This window comes from Megalops cyprinoides, chromosome 24, assembly GCF_013368585.1.
Source record: "Megalops cyprinoides isolate fMegCyp1 chromosome 24, fMegCyp1.pri, whole genome shotgun sequence".
Classification (NCBI taxonomy): Eukaryota; Metazoa; Chordata; class Actinopteri; order Elopiformes; family Megalopidae; genus Megalops; species Megalops cyprinoides.
Genome location: NC_050606.1, coordinates 24,141,132 through 24,148,757, shown reverse-complemented (window position 1 = coordinate 24,148,757; position 7,626 = coordinate 24,141,132). Strand labels below are relative to the sequence as shown.

The window sequence follows — 7,626 nt, the reverse complement described above, 5'->3', positions numbered from 1 at the left end:
CTATATCTTCCCTGCTTTTCCCTGTCCTGTTGCTAGTTCGTCACAGTGTTTTTCGCCTGTTTCGTCCCCGCGTTTGCATTTTGCTTCTGTCTGCCGGTTTCTCGTTTTTTGACCCTGCTTTTTCCCTAGACCTCGTTTTTGCCTGCCTCCTTGTCTCGTTCGCCTGATTGCCTGCCTGTCCGGTTCCCGACCTTGCCTGCTCCCGTTTTCCCGATCCTCGCTCTGCCCACGGACTGCCTTCCGGTTTTCGACCCTGCCCGTTTTCCGATATACGATTCTGCCTCACGATTCTGTCAAAGACGCTTGGAACCCGAAGCTCCCGTGGTCCGCGTCTGAGTCCCTGCCTGAGCCCTGACAATAATGCCGTTCTCCGTGCCGCAATCAGTCCTCAATCTCATTGGGATGACACAGAGGTTTCACACACATGAAAGGAAATTGTGAGTGATCACTGCTGGGTATTATTTGTTGGTCCATATTGAAGCCACAGTACTTTACGCGAAAAGCCATCAATGCATCCTAAGAGGGCCAGACCGAATGGCTTAAGTTTATCATAACCATCAGCATGCCACATATAGTTTGATCCCATTGAGTGGTACGTTCTTCTAATAAACCTTCTGCGTGCTCTCCTCTCAAACCCTTGAGAATTAAGCTCGAGCAAATTCATCACAGCGTCTCTCTTCACTCGAAGATTGTAGCATAGTATGTATTAGCATGTATTTGGACATATCCGCAATGTCAACGAAACAGTGGAAAGCTATGTACAGGCACGCGGAAAAGAGTACGAGGCAGATGTTTGTATTCTTCCGGTTTCGCGCCAGTCACATAATAGAAACGTCATCAACACGCCGACTCGCTTGCGGTGGATTCTCCGGAGCGTTGCCTGCTCTACTCACACATGGGCTCACTCCGACATGAGGCGGACTTTGTACTAGGGAGCTGGCAGCACGAAGTCCGTCACATGTCCGACTGATTCAGACATTTGCGTTCTCACATACAGCTCCTCCGGCTAAGGGCCGGATACATTCCAGCGTCCAGTGCATGTGTGAAAGGGGCTTATGGATGTTGTGATTTTGCCTCAGTAAAACAGGGTGTTCTGTACCGCTGTTGTACCTGTTGGTTTAGAAAGCTAAAAGCTGTTACCAGCTTACAGTGGTAACAGCTGCAGTGGATGTGCACAGGATACAATTTGAGATGATCTCGGGATGCATCGTTTCTAACATCTTTCCATCAGTAAAATCCGATTTATGTATATATAATTATTAGAGGAGGCCCTCTTTATTATTTAGAAATGTGACCAATAATTTTATATTTAGATTGATTCCTCCTCTCTAAATTTCTCAAGCGCGCTCTCTCTCTCTCCACTGCTGTCAGTGGCCAATTCTCGTCAAGTCTCTCGGCCAAATATCGTGCGAGTTGGAGGCGTGTCCGGGCGAGTCATAGATTATCATGGAGGAGGAAGAGCTACACGCTTCACCAAATTGCTACAAATCAAATGTTTGGCGACACTTCGGAGACAGACGGACAACTTGACAATTGCTATAAAGTACACAGGCAGCACGACTAACTCAAGTACTCACCTGAAGCTAGAGAAACAAATATGTTAAGTAAGAACTTCAGGCAATTTGGGATTTTTTGCTGTCTGCTTAAGAAGAACCAACAAAATAAAATCAAACTATATGTACCGTATTGAATTATAGCATAGCATCACATTCTTTTGCATCGCATCGTATCGCGTTGAATCGCATTGTGTTGAATCAAAATCGCACTACATCGCAATAGGGGTGAATCATACTGTATCGCATTAGTAGTTGCCTCATGTATCTTTAATGTATCGGATCGTTGGCAATGCATGGAGATGTGTATCGCATCAGCCTCAGTGATGGAGATGCACATCCCTATTTTACGCATGGCACTAAATTACTTTTCTGGTAAAGCATGATGAGTAAAGGGGGGCCCCCCACACAAAGAGTAGCCTAGAGGCCCAGACCACCTTAATCCGCCACTGAGAGCAAGGCTCTCTGATGATTTTGGCACAGCGCCAGTCTCCTGCCTCACTGTTTTCCCACGTCTATCCTTGCCTGCACGCGCATGCACATATATGCATTGCACACACACTCTGAAGTATGCAACTCCTATGCATAAATATATTGTACACCCATAGAGACTGTACTGGTAATCGTACGAACATGCATGATAAAATTGCGCGTTGAACTGATTTGTCACCCCACAGCTGTTCTCAATATATGCAATACACTAAAAACTTGAAGAACTCCTTCTTGGTCTCACCAAGCACCACTCTTTTGCTGGCAGCCTTATGTATATATTGCAACACAGCATCATCTGGCTGTTATTTCTAGCTGGTGGAAATAATTATTCTCTCAAAAGCAATGGTATCTAGAAATATGATGAGATTCTGGTCGATAGAGGAGCAGTACTAGGCAGGAAACAACTCAATAGACCAAATGCTTTGAGTGTTGGTACACACAACACAACGCTTCATTCAGTTGTCTTTTTGTACTCACTCTACATGCACTGTTGTTTCCATTTTCTGACACACCATCAAACAGGATGTGAAAGATTTCCTACACAGAGCCCTGAAACCTCTGTAGCGAACCAGTATGTACACATACACACGCACACATAATAGTGAGCAAGAATTTTTATTACAACCTATGTTTTAAAAATTATTAAAATAATTTATAATTAAAATCATGATAATTCAAACTAATGAAAATTAAAATGAAAAAGTAATGCCATTGTTAAAAAAACAGCGAAAAATAAGGTATAGCCTATTCTACCACTTATTTGCAACACTTCAAAACATCTGAAAATGTCCTTTTGGTGGCTCTTAATGTTTCTTTAACACGTGAAGTTTGAAAAAAATATTGAAATATTTCTTTGTTTAGAAAAGTGACAGCTTTATTACGCTTAAAACAGAACATCTGGGGAGTGGTGGGGTAAATGGGAAAATAATATAATGTAATTACTGTTTTAGAATTTCCAGCATAAAGACGCAGGCTTTGAGTCATCAGGGCAGAAATCATATCTGTTTGGCAGATATAATCTGAAATTTTTCAAATTTAAATTTTAATACCAATATTGAAATAGGTATATAACTGCACTGTTTACTTTAGACAGCGAAGTGGGAAGTTGAGAGTATGGCAATTAGGTGGGGGTTTAGTGAGGAAGTAGAATATCAATTTTCACCGCATCACCTGTCAGTGGTGTCCAATCAATGGCCGGTAACGGGCGTTAATTGATGAAGGTGTCTCCAGACTTGCTCATTCAGACTGCCAGTTTGTTTGTGGCCAAAAAACCAGCGGCGAGAAGAGCAGCTGCTTTTCAGCCCTCGCCCAACACCCCCCTGCCACCCCCCCACCCCCGACCCCACACACACACACACGCTCCCCTCTCTCTATATCCCTCTCATTCAGTCAGCAGTTCACCTTCCCCTGCCTCTCCGGACAAATGGATAGAGCAGCAATAGGCGGCAGGTAGGTACATAGACAGACAGCAGGCTGCCTGTTGGCACCATAATACACACTTCATCACTTATGACCTTCCCAGGGCCAAGGATTAATTATTTTTCTTCCTTCAATTTCTGGAAATTATTTTTTCCAAGCATATTTCTTGATGCAGTGTAGATACAACTGGTATCTACAGTTTGCCCAGAAGAATGCCCTGAGATAAAAATGAACATTTTTGCTGTGGATACCCATCAATTCAGATGTGTGGAATACTACAACAGACAAAATGGGAGACCTGCAGTCTGGTTTTGAGGAGATGGAGGGTGTGAAGCTTGGGTAGCCTACTTGGTTATTAAGGGAAAGCAAATGTATGCCCTCTCTCAAGTCTTCACCGACCTTTTGAAAAATATCCCGAGGACTACAGTGCACAAACGAATGGACCAAAAGGAGTGAACTAAAAGCAAACTCATGTCATTGTACCTGTGATGGGCAGGTTCACTCCGACCCCCGAACAGGTTTTGGAGAATAAAAGTTTGGCTTGGTTTGTACAGGGTGCCTCAGCCTCTTGCTTTTAAAAACAGATCTGTGCGACACCCCCAGCATTCAATCTACCTCATATTTACAATAGATTTGTAAGCCATTGCAACAAAACAGTACACAAATCCGCATGCAGAGTCCCTGAGAACTATGAAAGAGCAGAAATATACAGTGATACTACCGCGTTTAACAAGGGTCATTCGCTTTTTCGGAGCATGGTGTGCACCCGACAGCCCGTAGTTTATCAATCCGCCATTGCGCTGCAGCCTCGGCTCCGGGGCGCTGCCGACGTTACATATAAAACGAAAAGACAGCTCGAGAACGCTGGGTGGCACTTTTGGAATACAAGCAGACATAGTGACGTTTTACTTATTCCCAAATGCAAGTCAAAACTCTACAACGGTTCTTTAAACGAATTGAACCTCGAGCAAGACTTGTACTTTGGTAACAAGCACAATGTGAATTTTCAGGAGAGCTGCAGCAGCGACATCGAGTCGAGCTCATACTCTAAACGTATCGATAATGACTCGGATTTTGGGTCGAGTTTGTCCGCCACCAGTAACTCTGGAACTTCGGACGATGGTTCCCTGTCACAATCTTCGGATGACAGTTCAGATGAGGACAGCTCTTCTCAATCTGATTCCAGCTCTGTCTCGAGCGATGTTTCCGCGCAAAGCATTCGTTTCAGGCGCATGAGATCTTCAACTTTCAACAGTAAAATTCCTTTATTAACACAATCTGCGTTCCATTATGACCTCCAAGCACAGAACACAGAACAACTCGCAGCGGTGCGTCACTGTTGGATTATAAAATATCTAGCAAGAAAGTCCATAGATGTGACTTAAAACTCTGTGTGAAGAAACAGGAGGAGCCCGGTGTATCAGGGCACCCTAAAACATATCCACTCGTTCTTCGAAGTTCTTCTCCTGAGTGGGAGAGGGAAAGAAATTCTGAGATTACATTGTCGCACTTTGAAATTCCTTGTGACTCAAATACTACTGAACACACAATTAACCATATTAAAGAAAAAGGCCTGTCACCTTGCTTAGAGGAGAAAAAGGGCTTCCCTAAACAAAGGATATCGGGACAGACAAACAAATTCCCCCAAACCCTGATCTCAAACTATGCCAATGACAAAGAAGCTTCTCAGCCTCCCGACAACAATCCATCATTATTAGTCGTAAATTTCAAGAGAGAGGTTAGCCACTGCCAGATACTGGCCCCACAGCTCTGCACCATGAAAACAGAAGCAGAGGAACAGAGCACACCTCCATATCAGCACAGCGAGAACGTCACCACAGCAAGAACACCGCCAGCCCTACTGCACAATGTTAAGATCAAAACTGGAGAAAACTTTGAGGAGTATCATTACTTGTGTCACATTCCTAGGAACTAACCAGAATACCAGTGCAACGATAACGAGTCAGCCGTCAGTAATGCAGAGTACCTAAATGATGAAGACAAACTAATACTCAATCTAACCAGCGCGAGTAAAACCACGGAAGACTCCACTGCAACCTCACCAAAGCCTCCACTAAGAAGAGAAGAATCTAAAAGCACTTTAAGCACTCATTACCCGGACGACAGCGAGTACAAACATGGCCCAAGGGTAAGAAAGAATTACAGGTCACTGGTACTGGGGAAAAAAACTGAAATTCAGACGACGCCACTAAAATTAAATGTGAAAGTGGACAGGAAAACTAGAACATTCTGGTGGACCAACCGAGGATTTTACGGGCACGAGCAAACGCGCAACTGGTATTGTAGCAGCTGTGAAAAAGCCGTTCATCTTCATGGCGAATTTTCCGTCTCCCCCGTCATTAATTATTGGAAGCGATGGGGATTTGAGCCCAGCTTACTCCTTGAAGTCTACGAATAGCCAACAGTTACCTCACAGGTCGCATCCGGTGTGGAAATGGCAGCTTGGTGGTTCTGCAGTACCCCTCCCACCAAGTCACAGAATGAGGAAATTTTAATGTAACAAATACCTTCTTAGGGATATATGTGATGTGATACCAATGTTTAAAGTGCTGGAAAAGTCTTAAAACGGAATAGGAAGGACCGAGGACCTGCTCTGCTCTGATTGTGTGTTTGGTCTTTTCCTCTTGGTGGGACGACATTCCACTTAGGCCTATTTATGTAGGCTACCCTCTTTCCAGAAACTGCATTGCAGTTCTTATGGAGTTAAAACGCTTTCCGGTTTGCAACGATACTAAGTACCTCGTGGGTTTCTACAGATTTAAATATACAAAAAATCGTCAACAACAACGAATCAAGAGCAAACGGATTCATACAGTGTGGTTTTGTAAAAGTGCTGGCACAAATATTCTGAGTATATATATATATATATATATATATATATATATATATATATATATATATATATATGTATATATATATATATATATTGCAAAAATTAGGCTGCTTTGCTGTGTACTGTCTATTCGCATTAATGAAAGGAATTTAAGTGGCATCAATTATGCATGTTTACGGATTCATACGCTCTTGATGTCCGAGTTCCCCGCTCGCCATGTTCTCAGTAGGCTACTGGCGGATATCTTACTGGCAGTAGGCCTGACTCCTAGGATTGTTTTTACTCGTTATTATAAGTCCCCTTCAGTACGAGTCGTGTTTCTCAGCTCTTTATCGGTAGAAATGTCTCATTTAAAGTGACAACATGGAGAATGCTGTATGCCCTCGACTGCGGGGTCTCCCGGCCAGCATTATTTACTGACAATCACATAATCACAATTTTTACATTTGCACTTGGAACACGAAGCAAAACACAACCGCCGAAAATAAACATCGAGCTAGCGTATCCAGTCGTATTATATTGAATATTTAACAAAAGCTCAAACTTGCTGCCCAATGCACTTTGAAATAGTGCTGAGACGCAGTTCATCGTAAGGACTTAATTTAACATGGGCAATTTTAAAACTAGAAATAAAAAACACAGTGCACCGACTGAGAAGAGTGACAAGAATTTAAAAATGCTCTTAAATTTTAGAAATTGGGGAACTTGTTGTTTCTCTTGTGCTTATTGTAATTTCGGGGATACTCAAAGAGGACTCCGACCCCGTTAAAACAGCACGGCAGGCCATCCCCAGTTGCCTCACGCTGGGGTACAAGAAAACTCAACGGCGCGTCAGCGCCTGTTTTAGACAGCCCATGCGTCTGGGACGTGAACAAACAGGCCGAAACTCAAATAAATGCATGTGCCATTCATAGCTTTTCAGAGACAGGCATTTCTAGTTACATGCAAGGCTAAAACAGTGAATTACATTACTTGCGATGCTGATTCGTCGTTATTTTATATCGCAAATACTTTATGTAAGTTATCTTTCCAGCTCCGACACTGAGTACAAACCTAATTTACATTGTCGCGTTTATAGCCGCGCGCAGCTGTTGAAGTTCACGTAAAATCTACTGAATATAATGAACTCAAAGTCCGCCTTCGGTTCAAAAGTGTAAACTTGCAGTATTCGCTGTGCTAATGAGGGCCATTTTAAGTTACAATACAAAGAAAAGTTTCACTGACAATACTAGATAAATGCGTGCCTCAGAATTAAAACAAACGAGATATTTACGGCCTTTACCGAAAATGAATGTAAACCCGCATAGT

General features: G+C 43.0%; 1 pseudogene; it reads left to right on the top strand.

Annotated features, from left to right (window-relative positions):
• Window positions 1-3,753: 3,753 nt before the first annotated feature.
• LOC118770953 lies at window positions 3,754-5,980 on the top strand (annotated as a pseudogene).
• Window positions 5,981-7,626: the final 1,646 nt, after the last annotated feature.